Raw genomic sequence first — 21,292 nt, forward strand, 5'->3', positions numbered from 1 at the left:
CTCAATCTTTGTAATACATTTCTTCGATGCTGTAGCTTCTTAACATAGCAACAAAAGAAGTCAGTAGAACAAAATGAGTAAACTGTCATTAATACAAAAGAAGTCAGTAGAAATAAACTGTCCAACATTTGCAAAATTTTGCAGTCGAACAGTTCTGCCAAAATAACTCTCTTCTAAAAGGCAGATGGGAAACTGCACTTACCTATAGTTAACAGAAGAGGGCACTGCAGGCAGACTTTTAAAATATATGACCATGGTATTAGAGGTTCCTGATCTAGTCTAACAAATTCTTTAAAAAATAGATTATAGAAGTTGGGTGTTTATGTGTCAGTGAATTTGTGATGTTTGTTCTGAGATAAAAAAAAAAAAGAATGTTACAAAGAGAATTCTGGGTTTGTTATTAAAGAGATCTGTGTTCGTATATGTGGCTAATCTTTTATGAGCAAGCTGTTTCTAGGTCACTCCAACTGAGGGAACAAATGGAATAAAAATGATAAAAAGAAAGATTTCTCTGTGTTGGCCCCATCAGCTGTGCACTGAGGCTTGTCCCCTCCCTACTCTTCCTGCTCTCTGATGTGCGAGTGACCTCCTTCTTCATCCTGGTTGGCTGTATTAATGTCTTCCATGCGCCACACCTGGCTAAACCCAGACGAATAGCACTGTTCCTTGCTCTGGGAGACGTGTACACTGCCACAGTGATGTAGATGCCAAAGGGCACGTGGCAATGTCAGTTCTGCTGTTACCGCATGCATGCGGCCCTAAGGCGACTTGATATGCTGGTGTGGGTTGGTGATGGTGGGGGATCCCACTTTCTAAGGAGAAGGGGAGGGGGCAAGGGAAAGAGTGAGGGGGTGGGATCAGGAGGAGAGGAGGAAGGGGGCTACAATTGGCAGGAAAGTGAATAAATAAAAAGAAACAGCTTTTTTTTTCTTTTTTCTTTTAAACATCAACTTATTTTCATTACAAAAAAAACTCTTTAATCTTGTTTTGATGAAGCCTCAAAATGGGCCTGGCCTTGCCTACATTCTAGAAGAAAGACATTTTGGAATCAAACTTGCAAAGGGAGGGGGCTGTGTGATCTCTTGCTAGTGGGAGGCTTGAGCTACCTCATGCAGGTCAAGATGAGCATTAGCACTAGCAGTGCATTTCCATGAAATTTTCTGCTCCTTTCATAATCAAATAGGGCTGTGCTACTCTGCACTCAGTCTTAACTGCAGCTCGGCTGTGCATGTCTGGAGAAGCCCAACCTTGAACTCTAGAAGCAATATTTATCTGTGTGCTGTGTTCTCACACAATAGGAGTAGGACAGTTGGGATCTCTAAGCACTAATTCATTTTCACACCACACTGTACCAGGACTCACCTTCTTGTGTCAGCTGTTTATTTATTTTTGACCCGCTGCTTTAAAAGATAACAGTTTGAAAACTCCCAGGTTGGTGATGCAGCTTGATTTCCATGTCAGTATTCTGGGGCTTCTGACTAAACTTCCCTGTTATTAATCAACATCTAGACTTACGGGTTAGTTCTATAATTTCATAGTGGGCAGGGTAAGTTTCACTTCTTATCCCTACCAAAATGGCACCAATGTTTGGCCCTCCTAGCTCACACATTTTGACTTGTTTGTCCAGGTCTTCTACTAGTGTGACAACATTTCCGGTTCCTTGAACTGTACCTCATGTGACACAATGTCAAATCATTCCCCTAATACTTTCAGGGAGAGCCACTGTGGAAAACAGCATGTCATTTTCCTACAGCCTGGCAATGTAGAGTTGCCAAAGAAAATAAAGTTTCCATCTTACTATAGTTCCAAAAATGGGAATTAACTTAAGTCCAATAGAAGCATGCACAGAATGTTTATGATAAAATACAATGAGAACAAATGAAAAGGAAAGACCCAAATTGCTGAGGACAGATAGCATATGTGTTCATCAGAGAACATGTGCTTGAGGTAACAATTATTCCCTAAATTATTGATGGACTTCAGTAAATCCAAATAGATAATGAATCTTGAGGCTTTAGAAACACGGACAATTAAAAGCACATGAGGGAAGCACAAGAATGACAACAGTGTGGAAAAGTGAAAGAAATATGGAGGAGGCACAGTACTCCAGACAGAATAAAGCCACAGCGACTAAGGCCCTGTGTTGTCAGTGAGCCCAAGCATTCAACAGAACATCTTAATGTCGATGTGCAAGTGAACAGTTAGTTGGTTTTTGACACTGGTGAAAAGACAATAAAGAAAAGGTAAATTTTTTCAAGAAATGGTGTTGGAATAATTAGATATCCATGAGCAAAATAGTTACAATTTTTGCAGCCTATGAAAAGTTACCTTGAAGAGGACTGTAGATTAAACATAAAATTATTATAAAGTGTTTAAAAGAAACCATAGAAAATGATCTCCTTTACCTTGAGGATTGATGGTAAGTTTCCATATATGACTCCAAAAGCAAAATCTCCGAAAAAAATATCAACAGCAGCAGATTGGAAGAAAATGTTTGCGAGTGATATACACGAACAATGCAAAATGTAATCCCAGTACAAGAAAACCAATGCCTGGTGGAAAAAAATGGGCAAAATATTGGAAGATATTTGTGTCATTTTTTTCTTTTATGTGAAAAACAAACAAACAAACAAACAAACAAAACAGGGGACAAAAGCAAGCTAAGAGCAGCCAGGTGTCTGTTGGGTCCTGGTCTGCAGGTCCTGGCGAGCGGGAGCCCCAGCCCGCGAGGCCATGCCAACTCGGGCGAGCGATGGCTGGGGGGTCCGGGGTGAAGGCGGCTCCCGGCCGCTTCCTCTACGGCCGCGGGGCGGACGCGGGGACCGCGCCATTGCAGCGCACCATTGTGGAGACCCTCGCGGGGGTCGCGCCCCGCCGGCCGCCGCCGCCTCCTCCCTTCCTGCCGGAGCCCCGGGGCTGGGACGCCGCCGCCGCTGCCGACGCCCGGCAGGCCGAAGGGATGGCCGTCCCCGCGCGAGTCCGATCGGCGGGGCTCGAAGGGCGGCGACGGCGATGCCCCTCGGACGCGCCCGGTTCAGCGCCGGCGGGGAACGCGTCTCCGGAGCCGGCGCCAGGAGGGTCCTCTGCTGCCTTGGTCGCCAGGCGCCTGGGCTCGGTCTCCACCGCCCACCGGTCGCTGCTGCCCCCTGGCGGCCGCGACCACACGCGCACCCGGAGCCGCGACCCCGCCCGGAGGCCGCCCAGCCCTCGGCGCGTGCTCAGCCCTGCGCTCTAGGCGCTGGAGGACGGCCGCGGCTGCCGGGGACCACAGCACTTCGGCGAGGCGGGGCCCTGTCGCCGGAGGGGACCGCTCTCGAGGCCGACCCTTTCCCCGCCCTCGCCCCGGTCCCGGCTCCAAGCTCGTCCTGGAAGATGGAGGCCCCTTGTGGCCAACCCGAGTGGGGCCCGCGCACCAGCGATGACCGCCCTGGGCGGAGGCCGCTGAGCCTTGCTCCTCCTGGGCTCCGCGCGGTGGTCTGTGCCCAGAGACTCCTCTGAACCTAGGGACAGACTTTCTTGCCGCCTTCTGTGTGGGCCCTCCACAGTTTTTTCCAGGGGAGGAAGTCCAGAGTCGGGTGTCGCCCTTCAAGAATCCAAGATGCTAGACCCCAGGAGGCAACTGAACATTGGACTGTGAAGGACCTGCCTGTCAAAAAGCACAAGAGGGCGAAGCTGTCCAGTTGAGGCAGGGAGGAAAACTGCCTGAGGACCATTGCCCTCTGGATCCCAGATGTAGCTCAGGTACTAGGATGACAGGGAAAGAGCGGTATACTTGGCATTGGTCACACTTAGGTGTCGCTGGCTTTCATCCGGCTGTGTTTACCCTTTAGGACCTTTTCTGGCCCCTCTCAACCAGTTTATCAAATGCTGAGTGATATATAGTAAAGGCGTGTCTGATGCCAAAATGTTTTCACTGCAAGATCTAAGGGTCGGAGAGACTTTTAGCCTGCTCCCTTAGTCGGTGAAAAAACATAAGCCAAGAACGGGGAGTCGGCATTAGGCAGCTCTCCTGAAGTATCTTAACCATGTATTGCATAAACAAAGCGTTGCAGGCTGTGGGAATAATGGTGTCATCCAAGTTCAGGACTTGGGGAGATGGACGGGAGGAAAAGCAGACTGTGCGTGAGGCAGGTTGGGGAATAAGGTGTTATAGAAAAACAGCTCTTCAACAATTGATTGTTACTTTGCAGTGGTGGGAATTAACCAAGGCCTCATACATGCAAGACTATCCCTGAGCCATCACCAACCCTCCTCCACCTCTCTACCCCACCTCCCACCCATCACTCTGCAGCCCCCTGTTCCTGCATTTAAAGGTTGAATAGTAAGTACTTGGCCATCTATGAGAGAGGAAAATGCATTCCAGAGAAAAGACAAATTTTACCCTCGGTCACTGCAAATGACTTTTCCAGAGATCCACGCAAAGTTTAGGTATGATAGAAGACAAAAAATACTTCACATTTTTTAAACATATGCAGGTGCACTGAGCTGGCATTTTTTAACTTGCTAATTACCTCGATTTAATTTTTAGCGATGTTCTGTTCTATATCAGAATAGGGTGTAAGAGTAAGGCTCTTTTATTTTGGACATCAGGTCTCATGTAGACCAGGCTGACCTTGAACTTGTTTATTGAGACAAGATCTCATGGAGCCCAAGATGGCCCCAAATTTGCAAAGTAGTAAGGAGTGACCTTGAACTCCTGATGCCTCTGTTTTTACCCACTAAATGGTGAGATTATAGGCAGATGCCTCCACAGCTGGTTTTCTGTAGTCCTGGGGAACAAACCCAGGCTTTAGGGCATTCTAGCTAAGCCCACTGGCAGCTGAGCTCCAGCCCCAAAGGACTTGTTTTTCTGTGTACTGCACATGAGGTTAGACTGTGATTTTTTTGATGCTAGGAAGTGGGGGGGCTAGGACTACCGCTGAGCCCTCGGGGTCTGAAACTCAGTTCTGGGCTGCCCTGATGGCATGAGTATCTGACGAAGGAGCCGGTGTACAGCGAAGCTCCAGAATGCCCAGCGCAAGGGAGCCCTCCTGTGCCGAGCAGAGCACCGGGAGCCTTTTAAGCAGAAAAGTGCCATGAAGAGATTGGTGTCCTGTAATGATAACTGGCAGAGAAAGGATGGGTCAGCCTGGGGAGAGCAAGAGCTGACACAGGCAGCCTGAGGGGGTCACAATCAAAGTCACATTTAAGTGGGACTCATTTAAATGGAACTGGAATTCTTCGTTTCATATTTTTTAAGGTAATGTGAATACCCCATTTTAAAAAAATATTTATTTATTTATCTATTATGCAGTATTCTGCCTGCATGTGTGCCAGAAGGCCAGAAGAGGGCACCAGATCTCAGGATAGATGGTTGTGAGCCACCATGTGATTGCTGGGAATTGAACTCAGTAACTTTAGAAAAGCAGCCAGTGCTCTTGAACTCTGAGCCATCTCTCTAGCCTGGACCTGGGATTCCTATCACCCATGGTGCTGTTGGGGTTTATTCTGTTTTTGTACCTGAGAAAAGCAATGTGAGAGAAGAGACTGAACTACTAGAGAGGAATTGTTGCCTGAGCCCAGAACAGAGTCGGAGGAACAGAGGGCTCAGTGGTGAATCCTAGCTCTGCTGCTAAATAGTATATTAAAAAAAAAAAAAATCACTACCTGCCTAGGCCTCAGTTTCCTCATCTTTAAAATGTGTTAGTTCCTAGATTCCTGGAATGGAATAAACTCTTATTGAGATGATTATTTAAAGTTGCTTAGCAGAAGGGCCTCTGGCTTAGGCTTTGTCTTAGTCACTCTTCTGTTGCTGTAAAGAGACACCATTACCAAGGCAGCTTACAAAAGAAAGCCTTTCCCCGGGGGCTTGCTCACAGGTTCGGAGGGTGAGTCCATGGCCACCAAGGTGTCACACAGGGTGGCAGGCAGGTATGGGGGTGGAGAGGGAGTGAGGGCTTCCATACTGAGACAGCAACCGAGAGACAAACAGAAAGGGACCTAAACACTCAAACAGCAGAGCCTATGGGGACAAATCTAAACCACCTTGGCCTTACAGTTGAAGCATCTAGAGGCTAAGAAAGGAGGAGTGCTTCCTCCCGGGGATTGAGACCAGCATAGGTACCACAGGAAGCATCGGCCTACAGCCACAGCCACAACAGCGGAGCAGTTTCTACACACCAACTGCATTTGATCATCGCTATAATCTGTGCCTCTTACTGTTCCTGTTGAGAGAGATGCTGTGTGGCTCAGCTGCCCTCAAACTCATGGTGCCTCCTCTCCTCGACCACCACACTCAGCTTCAACAGACTTTAACAGGAAACATTTTAAAAATGAGAGACAATGCCTTACCCACGCTTGATTTCACTAGGGTCTCTGTAATGCAAACTTACCTGGAAGTTGTGATAAGGTATCCCGTGAGAAACAGCACAAGAGATAATGGGTTTTATTCTGTATTCCAGTCCATCCTGGGGAAGGAATTTCATGGGGAACCTGGGGTATTTTTTTCAATTTTGAGAGAGTTAAAAGCTCATAGTCAGTTTTGCTTAGCTTTGTATTCAGTCCAGGAGCGCAGCCTATGGAATAGAGCCCCACACAAGGTTAAGGTGGGTTTTCCCATGTAGGTAATCCCTCACAGGCAAGCCTACAGGTTTGTCTCCGGATGCCTCTGGACCCCCACAAGTTGACAACATTAACTACCACTGTGTTCATTCAGCAATCAATATGACATGTTGAGTGTTTGTGGATTAACATTTCCAAGTTTGGGGATTACTTGCTAAAAGTGAGCATTTTGCACACATTCTCACAGGAACCCCACAAGATGACACCAATATTGTCCTAATATTCCTAAATGGAATCTGGAGGCTAAAGATTCTGTAAATCAGACATAACGAGGATGTAATCCCAGCACACATCTTCATGCACCCGGATTGAATCTTCTGTCCTGCTGTTTGCTGTTTCCTGTGGACCTGTAACTCCTTGCCACTGGGAAGCAGGTTCACGCACGCAAGATGAGTACTTCTGATCACGGCTTTATACCGATGGATCTTGTTCCTCACCTGGCCTTCAGTGCCATCATCTTTCTCAGACTTAAGAACCAAACCGACTCCCAAATTTGAAAATGGTGGACAGCTAAAGTCTGGGCTACCTGAAGTCTGGTTCCCCCATCAGTCCTGTGTGACTTGGCTCCACCTTGTGGTGGCTGTTTTCTTAGCCCTCTGCTCCTCTCTATAGCCTCCTAATTTACATCTTTTCACTCTTCAGAGGTATGTGATGAGAACTTTGCCTGCTGGTGAGATTCCAGCCCTCTCTGGATAGTCCAAGTTTCCAGAAGCAGAGCTTCCTGTCCCATGTGACCCTTTACCCTTGGTGGAAGTAGGGGTATTCACCAGGGCCTGTGGCCAAACAGTGTCAATTACAGAAGCATAGCTTGCTTCAGTGCCGAGTAATTGAATGGTGTCAGTGTGTGTGTGTGTGTGTGTGTGTGTGTCTGTGTGTGCACTTGCATGTGTATATATGCATCTATACATGTGAAGGAAATAGGCTGACATCACGTGTTCCTCAGCCCCTTTCCACCTCAGCTCTTGAGTCAGGGTCTCCCTCCTAACCTGGGGTGCACCCATTTGGCAAGGTTGATTAGGCAGTGGAGCCCAGGCATTCTCCTGCCTCCTTCCCAGCTGGGAGCCTACAGACTCACCCCATCACACTGAAGACTTTTCACATTTGCTGGAGATCCAAACTCATGCTTTCACGGTGGGCGCTTGACCAACTGACCCATCTTCCCACCTTGAAACAAATTTTAAAATAGCAAATGGAAATGCACCGTTGGCGCCAAGTTCACATACTTTTTAGTTATAATTGTGGCTTTAATGAATTTCCTTTCTGATGGGCCGTCCTGGGACCCCCCTTAATTGAAAGGGTACATTCTTGTGCCCCCAATGGGACTGGTTACAAATGAAGCAGGGGAAGCCAGCATGCTCCCTTGTGTTTAGGGATCGGACCAGAGCATCGCAGCACACATCAGGCTCTCAACACACGTCCAGCACTGTCTGGACTCCCAGTGACCCCTGACCTCACAAAGTGCTTGCACTTACACATTCAGTGGATAGTGTTTGGCATCCAGTCCTGGGACATTTCATAACCAACATCAGAGCACTTTAGAGTCTGTTTTAAACTCAGACACACCACTTCACATTTAAGACGACACATCTCAGGACTAATGTGCATATGGGGCACAGGGAGATCTTGTCCTTCTTCGGACGGAAGCCTGAGATGCTGAAGTTCCAGTAAGTTCTGAGGAGGTGTGCTACAAAGGCCATTCTGAGGAGCAAAGACACCATAAGTTCCAAATATTGACTGGTGAAAAGAATTCTCCAGGTGAGTCTACTCATGTGAAGCTCAGAACTAAAGCACATCAAGAGAGTAACCTTATAAAAGTTTTACTGCCTGAGTGCCAGTGACGGTGCTGCCAAGACATTTTTCATTGAACGCATCTCTACAAACTCTTTCTTCAGTACACTTTTCGTCTTCACCTACTCACCTGTAAGAGCCTCGAGCTTGTACTCAGGTCCATCTGTTTCCATGCTGCACGTGTCACAGTTCAATTACAATGGATTGGCCTTCTTTCTGCTCATCTCGATAATTCTGAACACCTACCCCAACCAGCCTCTCATTAGGACAACTGTTTTCTGCTCTTAGAATCCTACTAAGGTTTCCCATGTGTCTGATGCACAGTGTAGTCAGAATATGAATATTCCAGGAGCCTATACCGATGAAAATATTAAATCCCATCCCTTATTTTAACAAGATTGTGTTAGCACTCCAAGGAACGCACCAAGAGTTAGGCCAGACAAGAACTGTCAGCTGCAACTCAACAGTGAGGATGACCAATAGCCTCTCAAAGGCTCTCTGCATGGTCCCTTTAATCCTGGGCCTTCAACTGCTGCTGAGGCTGCACCTTCACCAGTGGCCTCTCCTGGCTTCTCACAGAGCCAAGTCTCAGCTGATCTCCACACTCCTTCATGCCTTCAAAACCAGTACCACCTGGGTGACTCATACACTAACAAGTTCTGTTGCCAACAGCCTTGGCCATCTCTGGAACACAGCGCCTGTGTGTTGACCCCGAGAAAACACTTTCCAGAAGGCTTTGAATTAATGATGCTGGGCTCCTAAGCGTGGCTAGTTCCTCAGCTGAGGCTGACCAGCACTGATTGTCTCAGTCACACAAAGCTTTCTCTTCAATGGTGCTTGCTGGTCTTTTGTTAATCACAGCTGATTCTTCAGCTCCAGCTGTACAGACACCACAGATTCCTCACACAAATGGCCCAGCAGAGTCTTTGCTTTCCTCTGAAACTTGACAAGCCAGGCCTCTATTGTCAGCACCGCTTTCAACATCCTTATCTTCCAAGCTCCAGCAGCTGCCCACTAAGCTGTCAACACTCAATGGTTTTTTCATCCAAAGTTTTAAGTCCTTCTGCAATCCTCCCAAAACATCACGGTCAGCTCAGTCTCACAGCAACACCCCACAATCCTGGTACCAACTTGTCTTAGTTAGGGCTGCTATTACTACAATGAAACACTGTGACCAACAAGAAAGTCAGGGAGGAAAAGGTTTATTTGACTTACATATCCCTGAAGAAAGTCAGGACAGGTACTCAAGCAGGGTAGGGACCTGGAGGCAGGAGCTGATGCAGAGGCCATGGAGGGGTGTTGCTTACTGGCTTGCTCCTCAGGGCTTGCTCAGCCTGCTTTCTTAGAGAACTAGGACCATCAGCCCAGGGACTGCACCATTCAGGATGGGCTGGGCCCTTCCTCATCAATCACTAATTAAGAATATGACCTACAGCTGTATCTTATGGATCAATTGAGGCTCCCTCCTTTGAGATGACTCTAGCTCATGTTAACAAAAGACTAGCCAGGACAGATACCAAGGGACCTTGGGGATATTACTGCCTCTGCCTTTCCATCCCTGGGATTACTGTGTCCTGGGACAGAACTGGGACCTTTGGACCTTGTTCTTCTTTGCAAGCACTTTACTGATCGAGCCTTTTCTCCAGCCTGGATCTTCTAATGTGTTTCATTAAACTCTTTATTTATATGCATATTGGATCTTTTTGTTTCATTTTTTATTGTTTTCATGTGAACTTAGTTATTTTCTATTGCGATTTATGAGAAACCTGGGCAGTTTTAGTAGCACGAAAAACTTTTATAAATGTTGATAAGCGTAGAAAGGCTCTTTAGTCTAAATTTTAAATCATACATTAAAAAATTGTTTTACTTATCCTCTTTATAATAAACTACTGGTATTTTGACCCAGAGAACATCTAAAATTTATGATACCATACATTCTATTTTTCAGTACCCATGGTGTTATTAATCCTGTTATTAGTACCTGAGCAGTGTTAATTAGTTATTAACTTTTTTTCCATCCCCACGGAACAATCTTATGTACTTGTCCTGTTGTTTGGTCTGATCTGTGGCCATCTAAAATTGCTTTGGTTAAGTTATGTTTTGTTTTGATTTTTGTTCTCATGGCCAGTGTCCAGTAAAACTGACTTGCATCTCTCTTTAGAAAACTGTTGGAATCTGGAGAATGTTCTTAAACACATGTGCAGGCAGCAAGTAGTTTTTTAGCACACGACATCCTCATCACTTGTTTTAGCAATGTGGGAGAGTAAACAGAACCTTGGTTTTGTCAAAATGCAGTGTGTGGCCACCTCTGTCTTGTAGATGACCCCTGTGTGTGCCTGACCGCTACCACGAGCAGGTGCCGGTTAATATTGAGTGGCATAGGTCATCCTACAAACTGGCACCATGCCTGGAAGATGGTAACATAGTCAACCTGGAGAAACATTATTACAAATCATAAATCTTGCGGGTTTTGGAAAAAGAACTCAATCTTTGTAATACATTTCTTCCATGCTTTAGCTTGTTAACATAGCAACAAAAGAAGTCAGTAGAACAAAATGAGTAAACTGTAATTAATACAAAAGAAGTCAGTAGAAATAATCTGTCCAACATTTGCAAAATTTTGCAGTCGAACAGTTCTGCGAAAATAACTTTCTTCTAAAAGGTAGACGGGAAACTGCACTTACCTATAGTTAACAGAAGAGGGCACTGCAGGCAGACTTTTAAAATATATGACCATGGTATTAGAGGTTTCTGATCTAGTCTAACAAATTCTTTAAAAAATAAATTATAGAAGTTGGTTGCTTATGTGTCAGTGAATTTGTGATGTTTGTTCTGATTTAAAAAAAACAGAATGTTACAAAGAGAATTCTGGGTTTGTTATTAAAGAGATCTGTGTTCGTAAATGTGGCTAATCTTTTATGAGCATTCTGTTTCTAGGTCACTCCAACTGAGGGAACAAATGGAATAAAGATGATAAAAAGAAAGATTTCTCAGTGTTGGCCCCATCAGCTGTGCACTGAGGCTTGTCCCCTCCCTACTCTTCCTGCTCTCTGATGTGCGAGTGACCTCCTCCTTCATCATGGTTGGCTGTATTAATGTCTTCCACGTGCCACACCGGGCTAAACCCAGACAAATAGCACTGTTCCTCCCTCTGGGAGATGTGTACACTGCCACAGTGATGTGGATCCCAAAGGGCACGTGGCACTGTCAGTTCTGCTGATAGGGCATGTATGCGGCCCTAAGGCGACTTGATATGCTGGCGTGGGTTGGTGATGGTGGGGGCTCCCACTTTCTAAGGAGAAGGGGAGGGGGACAAGGGAAAGAGTGAGGAGGGGGTGGGATCAGGAGGAGAGGAGGAAGCTGGCTACAATTGGCAGGAAAGTGAATAAATAACAAGAAACAGCTTTTTTTTTTCTTTTTTCTTTTAAACATCAACTCATTTTCATTACAAACAAAACTCTTTAATCTTGTTTTGATGAAGCCTCAAAATGTGCCTGGCCTTGCCTACATTTTAGAAGAAAGACATTTTGGAATCAAACTTGCAAAGGGAGGGGGCTGTGTGATCTCTTGCCGGTCCATGGCTTGAGCTTGCTCAAGTAGGTCAAGATGAGAATTAGCACTAGCAGTGCATTTCCATGAAATTTTCTGCTCCTTTCATAACAAAGAGGTCTGTGCTACCCTGCACTCAGTCTTAACTGCAGCTCAGCTGTGCATGTCTGGAGAAGCCCAACCTTGAACTCTAGAAGCAATATTTATCTGTGTGCTGTGTTCTCACACAATAGGAGTAGGACAGTTGGGATCTCTGAGCACTAATTCACTTTCACACCACACTGCACCAGGACTCACCTTCCTCTGTCAGCTGTTTATTTATTTTTGACTCGCTGCTTTAAAAGATAACAGTTTGAAATCTCCCAGGTTGGTGATGCAGCTTGATTTCCATGTCAGTATTCTGGGGCTTCTGACTAAACTTCCCTGTTATTAACCAACATCTATACTTACGGGTTAGTTCTATAATTTCATAGTGGGCAGGAGAAGTTTCACTTCTGATCCCTACCAAAATGGCACCAATGTTTGGCCCTCCTAGCTCACACAGTTTGTCTTGTTTGCCCAGGTCTTCTACTAGTGTGACAACATTTCCGGTTCCTTGAACTGTACCTCATGTGACACAATGTCAAATCATTCCCCTAATACTTTCAGAGAGAGCCACTGTGGAAAACTGCATGTCATTTTCCTATAGCCTGGCAATGTAGAGTTGCCAAAGAAAATAAAGTTTCCATCTTACTTTAGTTCCAAAAATGGGAATTAACTTAAGTCCAATAGAAGCATGCACAGAATCTTTATGATAATATACAATGAGAACACAATGAAAAGGAGAGACCCAAATTGCTGAGGACAGAGATCGTATGTATTCATAAGAGAACATGTGCTTGAGGTAACAATTATTCCCTAAATTATTGATGGACTTCAGTAAATCCAAATAGATAATGAATCTTGAGGCTTTAGAAACACGGACAATTAAAAGCACATGAGGGAAGCACAAGAATGACAACAGTGTGGAAAAGTGAAAGAAATATGGAGGAGGCACAGTACTCCAGACAGAATAAAGCCACAGCGACTAAGGCCCTGTGTTGTCAGTGAGCCCAAGCATTCAACAGAACATCTTAATGTCGATGTGCAAGTGAACAGTTAGTTGGTTTTTGACACTGGTGAAAAGACAATAAAGAAAAGGTAAATTTTTTCAAGAAATGGTGTTGGAATAATTAGATATCCATGAGCAAAATAGTTACAATTTTTGCAGCCTATGAAAAGTTACCTTGAAGAGGACTGTAGATTAAACATAAAATTATTATAAAGTGTTTAAAAGAAACCATAGAAAATGATCTCCTTTACCTTGAGGATTGATGGTAAGTTTCCATATATGACTCCAAAAGCAAAATCTCTGAAAAAAATATCAACAGCAGCAGATTGGAAGAAAATGTTTGCGAGTGATATACACGAACAATGCAAAATGTAATCCCAGTACAAGAAAACCAATGCCTGGTGGAAAAAAATGGGCAAAATATTGGAAGATATTTGTGTCATTTTTTTCTTTGATGTGAAAAACAAACAAACCAACAAACAAAACAGCGGACAAAAGCAAGCTAAGAACAGGGAGGTGTCTGTTGGGTCCTGGTTTGCAGGTCCTGGCGAGCGGGAGCCCCAGCCCGCGAGGCTGGCTGTGCCAACTCGGGCGAGCGATGGGTGGGGGGGTCCGGGGTGGGGGCGGCTCCCGGCCGCTTCCTCTACGGCAGCGGAACAGACACGGGGAACGCGCCATTGCAGCGCACCATTGTGGAGACCCTCGCGGGGGTCGCGCCCCGCCGGTCGCCACCGCCTCCTCCCTTCCTGCCGGAGCCCCGGGGTTGGGACGCCGCAGCCGCTGCCGACGCCCGGCAGGCCGAAGGGATGGCCGTCCCCGCGCGAGTCCGATTGGCGGGGCTCGAAGGGTGGCGGCGGCGAAGCGCCTCGGACGCGCCTGGTTCAGCGCCGGCGGGGAACGCGTCTCCGGAGCCGGCGCCGCGAGGGTCCTCTGCTGCCTAGGTCGCCAGGCGCCTGGCCTCGGTCTCCGCTGCCCACCTGCCGCTGCTGCCCCCTGGCGCCCGCGCCCACACGCGCACCCGGAGCCGCGCCCCCGCCCGGCGCCCTCCCAGCCCTGGGCACCCACTTAGCTCTGTGCTCCTGGCACTCAGATGAAGGCCACAGCTGTCCGGGCCCCCGGCACTTCGGCAAGGCGGGGCCCTGTCGCCCGAGGGGACCGCGCTTATAAAGGCTTACAGGCTGTGTCCATCCTGTCTTCGTGCACCTAGAGGCGGGAACACTGGCAGACTTCCTGCCTGCATGTCCTCAGACACCTCCATCTAGGTGCAGTCAAGGGCAAGCAAGCTTGTCCACAGGAGTGACCACACACTGTCTGATTCCTCCATGAACAAGACCAGGCAATCACAAGAACAACGCCTAGCATTCTGAGACCTCCTCTGTCCTTGGACAAGTAGGACATACAGGCTAGACACGCTTTTTGTTTGATAGTTCTCTTAAGCACAGTAACTTTAAACATAATGTTCACCATCACTTCCATCCCCCACTTAAGTTGTATCCTGAGTCAAGTTCTTGACCCTGTGGTGGTTACCTGTGAAAGGAACAGGCTAGCTTTACAGGTTTCTTTATGAATTCTATAACCCATATTAGTTAAACTAAGTTCTCCCGGTAGTTTTCCAGAAAGCAGAAGGACACGGACAAAAGGAGAAGTGGGTGAATGGGGACAAGACCCACCCTGCTGCAGAAGAATGTCCAGGCCTGCAGTATGAGATAGGGTGCCTGGCAACTGGTCCGGATGGCCACAGCTCCCCCATCCAGGACATTCTGGGTGTAACTTGAAGATCAGATATCCACCAGATGTCGGGGGCAGGCCTGACTGGACGTGGGTGCCTAAAACGAACCGATGATATTAAAAGTCAACTACCCATAACCCCATTCACCCAATCCTGTACTGCCAAGCTTACAACACCCATGCCTCCCTTCCTTTTTCCTTTAAAAACCCCATGCCTTTGTCTCTCGGGGCTGTTCCCTGATGACTTGGAAAGCAGCCCCATCACTCATTGGCCTGAATAAATCTCTTCTGTTTGTGGCAATCCATCTCCAAGTTACCTTCATCTGTCTCTCTGGTAATCGGGCTCTCGGTGGGCCTAACACCTGTTCACACTGGGATTTAAGAAATATCAGTATACTGGCACTGAGACCAAAATTTCTGTATCTAGTTAAGACATTTATGATGCACAAGCCAGTGATGATCAGCAGAAACAGAAGTGTCTGGTGTTCTGCAATAGCTGAAGACAGAGTTATAACCCGGAAAAACAAGAAAATGAGAATGGCAGCCATGGGCTTCCCCCGTTCTGGGTCATTTTTCTGTCTGCAGTGTACGGGGTTTGTTTGTTTGCTTGTTTTTGTTTTTGTTTTCCTGAGAGTACAGGAATCTCTAATGATTGCTGAGTGGTTTGCATAGAACAACATTTTCTCTTACAGCCACACAATCACATCCTTGTTCTGCACAGAGTATGGTGAGTGCTCTATCATGTTGCAAAACTGCTTCAGCTAATGGATCAACATGCTGATGGATCTTGATCTAGTTGGGTTTTACAGGTACCTTTTTTTTTTTTTTTTTCAAACAATGGAGCCTGGAGGTCAGTATGAGCCAGCCTGGTTTGTTGGGTAGGCACTCCAAGTAGCCATTTGTCTTCCTTGCCAGAGAGTTTCCTTTGGACTGAACCTTTTCAGTCTTTTGTTGAGGATAAGGGGTGACATAGATGATTTTGTAAATGGGCCTCAACTGAAATTAGGATGCCATTGTAGGGGCCCAGGAAGGCTGGAATGTTAACCAAAGCCTGGGAGGGGATTCATTCAGGAAATGGGGCACTCATCAGAAGCATCTGGTTTCCTGATCAAGGTAAAAGACAGGAAGCAATCACGGCAGCTGGACTGGAGTACATCAGGCTCTCCACTTTTGTGGACTGCCTGGGGCTTGGGTGCTGTAGATCACTTTTGGAGTGGTTTGTTTTCTGATTCTGGTTCCTGGGTGGTGACTGTCAGGTGGGTGGAAATCTGCCGAGACATATTCAGACTAGGGACAGAAGCTAAAGTTAAGGAACTTAAAGGAAACTCTTACATTTGGAGCCCCTCCACACACACCTATTCCATCAGGAACAGGCAAAAGTTGGGGAATCTTAGTCTGTTGATTGCAGTTCAATTGACCTGTGACAGGTAGATAGATCCAAGTTGCAAACTCCGTGAGGCTCACATGAATTCTTTTAAGTTACAAAAAATGAACTTCTGGAGCCTTCTACTTTTAAGTCATAATAAAAGCTTGGGGATTTAAAAAAAAAAATTATCTGGGGTTAAAAACATCAACATTCTTTTCTTTGTCCAGAGGTCTGGACAGAGGTGGTTTTAACATGATGAGAAGTAATTTTAGGTATCAGAACTCCATTGATTACTATGTTAAAACTTTGAAGTTTTGAAGTCTTGATATCACATTTTTTTTTTTTTTTGTTTTGGTTGTTCTGTTTGGTTTTTCAAGGCAGCCCTGGCTGCGATATTGAGCTTCTCCTAGGGTGAGGACAGGTCTTGGCTAAAGTGTCTTCAGGTCAGAAGTTTGGAAGGAGAGAAATTTCAGCATGCAGATGTATGAACAGGTTCCGGCTTACTCTGTTGGATCTTGTCTCAGACATCTGCTTTCCAGTTCTCTCGGACAACCTCACTACACCATGCAAGGAACAGCAGGCACAGGATCTTGCAAAGTATGTTCAAAAAACTCCAAACTTTATTAAATAAAAACTTTATTGAATAACAACACAAATGTAAGATTTACTGCTAATAAAAAATTAAAGTTTCCTGTATAAAAATAGATTATCATGTAGTTGGCAATATTCACAATAAATATATTAAGTCTATACCAATAGTGGGGCTAAGGTGACAGAATATAAATATTAACATGACATATTAAATTTCAGCTTAATATATACAAAGAAAACATCTTCAAAAATAGTTTAAGAATATATATATTTATATATGTAATATATAAAATATATTTTTATTTATATGTAAATATTTGTTTATTTACATATATATATATATATTTTTTTTTTTTTGGAATAAACAGTTTAGTAGAGCCCTCAGCAGGGTGAGGCTTCAAGGAGTCCCGGGTTTACAATGCACATCTAGCATTAGTTACTCCTCTTCCAGAGAATAAAATAGATGTCTTTACTTCCAGGCTGGGAAGTATCTTGAGATGCCTCCGGTGGGTTTCTTACTTCTCCTGGATTGCTCGGGTCCCGTGAACAGCAGCACACTGTGACGCTTCTGTAGTACCACACAGTACTGGAAGGCAACCGGGGATTCACTCGGAGACAGGCAACTGGTGGCCTTCCTTTCAGAAATAACTAATGCAAACAAGCAGTTGAGAACGAAAGGCCGAAAAGCACTGGAAGCCGTCCACTGCCAGTTAGCTAAAACTTGTGAACAAGAACAGCAAAATTCAATCCAGCGTCGACCTTAGTCACAGATAAATCTTGACAGCTGCGTGCTTGTGAGCATGCGCTGTGCAGGCCGGATAGTTTCTAACTTTCAGTGGGCACACGTGTCTTCTGTTGTTGTTTCAGTCCCGACAGGGTTTCTCTGTGCAGCCGCGGCTGTCCTGGCCACAGTCTTTACACTCAGAACTTGTTCAAGGCTCTTCCACACCCAGTACCTGCAGTCCTTAACCTCACCTGGGAAAGAGCTCGGAGCAGCTGCCTCGCAGTGGACGCCAGGGGGCGCTGCTACAGTAAGCGCTTGTGCAGGATCTCCCACACCATCTTCTTCCTGAAAAGAGGCATGTGCTGCTGGGAGAAGGTGATGGGCTGGCCCCTGGAAATGTAATCTGCATATTTACAGGCGAACACGCCGCAGTCGCCCCCGTTCAGCTGCTGAGGAATCTCCTCTGCCGACATGCTGTGTTACTTCCACTCCACAGGGCTCAGGTCGCTGTTCCTTCTCGCTTTGCTCTCCTCCCGCAGATAGCAGAAAAGCAGCTCAAGGATGCCGGGTTTCTTCTGTCCCATGGAGTCCAGGTAGACAATACTCTTCTCTCTTAGGTCTATGACCACCAGGCTCCAGTGCATGCCCAGGTGAACTGGGACCAGGAGAAGTTCCTTGGCAAAGATGTTTACTGCCCGGGTCCATCTTCTGACTGACCTGTAGCCACCAGACTTTAACTTGGTGTAAAAGAAGGTATTAAATGCGTGAAGTGCCGGGTAGCCTTGACTTTGATTTCTTTCCATGAGAAGATTCATGTAAAAATTGATGACTTTGTCGTTGAGCCACTGGGTGTTCCTTAGGGTCCACAGGTCTCCTCGAGTAATTTGCAGTTTGAAGGCACAGCTCAAGATCTCATCTTTTGACCCAGGGCCTAGAACACTGCCGATTTCTTTCTCCATGTCCACTGTGACATCAGGACCACGGTCCAGCCCTCTGCCCTTCTCTTGCTCTTCAAGAGCCTTTTTCTTGACCTCAGGTGTTGACATTTTGCTGTTGGGCATGCCATTGCTGACACTGTCTGTGCAGATTTGAGGTGTTTCCCATTCATGATTCTGCCCTTCAGCACAACCTTTGATAGTCTTCGAGGTGTCCATGGTGCTTGTGTGAGTGCTGTGAGGGCCAGAGCTCACAGGGATGTCAGCTTGGAGGAGTTCCAACAGCCCTGGGCACTTTTCATTGTGGTGTTTCTCAACTTCTTCCTCCCTGTTGCTGTGGGGGGGGCTTGAGACCCTGGCATTCACCCACAGACTCCTCAGTCACAGCCTCTTCCGGGGGGCCTTTGGCACACTCTGGGGCCATTAGCTGTAATGGACCCTTTTCCTAGGGTGACCATATTCGGCTCTTGTCAGGTTCTTCATCCGTAAGCTTTGTTTCATGCTGTTCCTGTTTCAGCTTCTTCCAGGACTGGACTGGCTCTTCGGAGCACACATCCTCTTTTTCCTCTTCTTGGCATTTCCTCTTCTGGCCTTTCTCTGGCTGTCCAGGGCTCATTCTTTTACCCTGCTTGCAAGGCTGCCGTATAGAGGGACTACTTGGATCGTCTTTGCTCACATGTTGGCTGCAGGCCTTGACACAGCTTTCCGATGTCCAAGTCAAAGTGCAGGTCAGCTGGGCGTTCTGTGGGAGTTCTTGGGTTGTCCTCTTGATGGCTGAAGGGTCCCTTAGTCTACTTGGAGATGTCTTATCCACACCAGACATGGTGGTTCAAGGTCAGAAACCACAGGGGAAGAGCACAGGTTTCTTTTGGCGCTGGGGTCAGTTAGGCCAGGAAGACAGAAGGAGGTGGCAATGTAAAAGAACACTTCTCACATAGCTGATCTTCTCTAATCTTGTCTTTCAGGTGGCATTTCCTCAGTCCCCCTATAGAAAGGTCTGTGGAGTTCCCACTCTGTGTTTTGTTTTTTCCCTACTGAGGGAGAAGGATCCCTCTAGGGCACAAGGAGCCTCTGTAGAACCTGAAATTGTGGAAATCACAATGAGTGTCAGAGACTTTCAGCCAAAGACAGCAGTCAACACATGTTAGAAGCAAGACTACTGTGTGCCTCCCTCCACTGTCACCAAGGCTCTGGAAGGCCAGTTTCCACAAGCTGGTTATGATGTGGTTTTATGCACCAGGGCAACATTCATTGGTGAATGAAGGCCCTGCCCACCATAGCCCAGGTCTAGGGTCTTAAAGCTTGTTTTCATTCCTGGAATTCCTGTTGGAACTCCTGCTGGCTGAAGCAAACCCAAGATCAGTAAGAACTCAGAGGAGCAGGAGTTCAGCACATATCATGAATAAATAAATGTAAAAACCCCAAGTGCTGGGATTAAAAGTGGCAGCACCACTGCTTGGCTGGAGAGATCTTTTTAGGATGACTCAGCAGATATGGCTCCATGGTAAAGAGTGTTGATTTACTAGAAGACCACACTTTGATTCCTAGCCCTGTCTTTGCAGTTTACAATCAGCTATAACTCCAGTGCCAGGGGAGCTGACACTCTCTTCTGGCTTTAAGCCGGAAACGCACACACACACACACACACACATACACACACTGCTCTTAAATATGTGAGAGTAAAACACTCATACACATTAAAAATAAATCCTAAAAAAATAAAAGCTAGGGTTTGTAATAAGCCTATTTCTCTTTTTTCCCCCAGAAAAACAGTGTACCGGAGAACTAAGTAAAAATCATTGCTAAAATGTACAAAACAAAATTAGAAAAAAATGTAATAAATGAAAAGATAGTTATCCTTTCTAAAAGCTTTTAGAAATAGTTTGAGAAGCTTCTATGTCCTTAAACCTTGAAAGACAGAGACCAAACCATGTGTTTAAACCTGCTTGTAGCTGCTTTTCTCACTCCCAAAAATCTAGAGACATAACCATATCTCCATAAATCTCATATAACATGTGATTGATCAGTGGCGAAGCTTTGTAGATTATATATGATTTGATCGTTGCCAAACAGAAGGGAAGACCAAGGAGATGGCTCAGCCCGGTTAGCTGCTCCCTGGCAACTCTGACCAGTTCAGGGCAATTCCTGAGTAACTCAAAATAAAAGACAGAACCCAGTCACCCGAATTATTCTCCGACCTCCACGTATGCTGCGGCAAGCCAACAGTTGCCGCACCCCCAATGCAAATAAATAATGAACTGCAATAAACCCTGCCAGGTGAGCAAAGAGAGTGGCATTTTATCCTAGTGGATCACGGTGGAATGGCCATGCCTGTCACCCTGCAAATTCAGGCAACGGCCACAAGAGGGCAGAGAGAAACCACAGGGAAGAGCGCGCCTCTCAGCTCTTTCCTACCTTTCTCTCTGACCCAAAGGAGCTTCTCAGAGCAGAGAACTGCAGGGGCAGAACCAAAGCATCTGGACAACTAGGCTCCCCTTGTTTACAAGGCTGGCAGGTTTAGTCAGGGATCTCGAGAGTAACAGAACACACACACACACACACACACACACACGATAGATAGATAGATAGATAGATAGATAGACAGACAGACAGACAGACAGACAGACAGATAGATGAGTTTAGATAGATGACTTACAGGCTGAAGTCCATCTAGTCCAGAGATGGCTGCCTATGAATGGAAGGTCCAAAAGTCCAGTAGTTTTTCAGTCCATGAGTGTGGATGTCTCAGCTGGTCTTCAATAAAGGCCAGAATTCTACACAAGTAGACCGCAAGGACAGTGAAGGAATGGACTTCTTCTCAGCGAGGCAGTAACAGGCAAATAGCAAAAGCTCCCTAGTTCCAGCGCCTTTTATAGAGGCTTCTAGCGGAAGGTGTGGCCTGGATTAGAGGCTCGGCTTCC

At 46.2% G+C, this 21,292-nt stretch overlaps 1 pseudogene; it reads right to left on the reverse strand.

Moving 5' to 3' along the window:
• Nucleotides 1-17,738: 17,738 nt before the first annotated feature.
• Nucleotides 17,739-18,482, reverse strand: LOC132648673 (sentrin-specific protease 2-like; annotated as a pseudogene).
• Between the last annotated feature and the right edge of the window lie 2,810 nt (nucleotides 18,483-21,292).

Source organism: Meriones unguiculatus, chromosome 17 (genome assembly GCF_030254825.1).
Source record: "Meriones unguiculatus strain TT.TT164.6M chromosome 17, Bangor_MerUng_6.1, whole genome shotgun sequence".
Taxonomy (NCBI): domain Eukaryota; kingdom Metazoa; phylum Chordata; class Mammalia; order Rodentia; family Muridae; genus Meriones; species Meriones unguiculatus.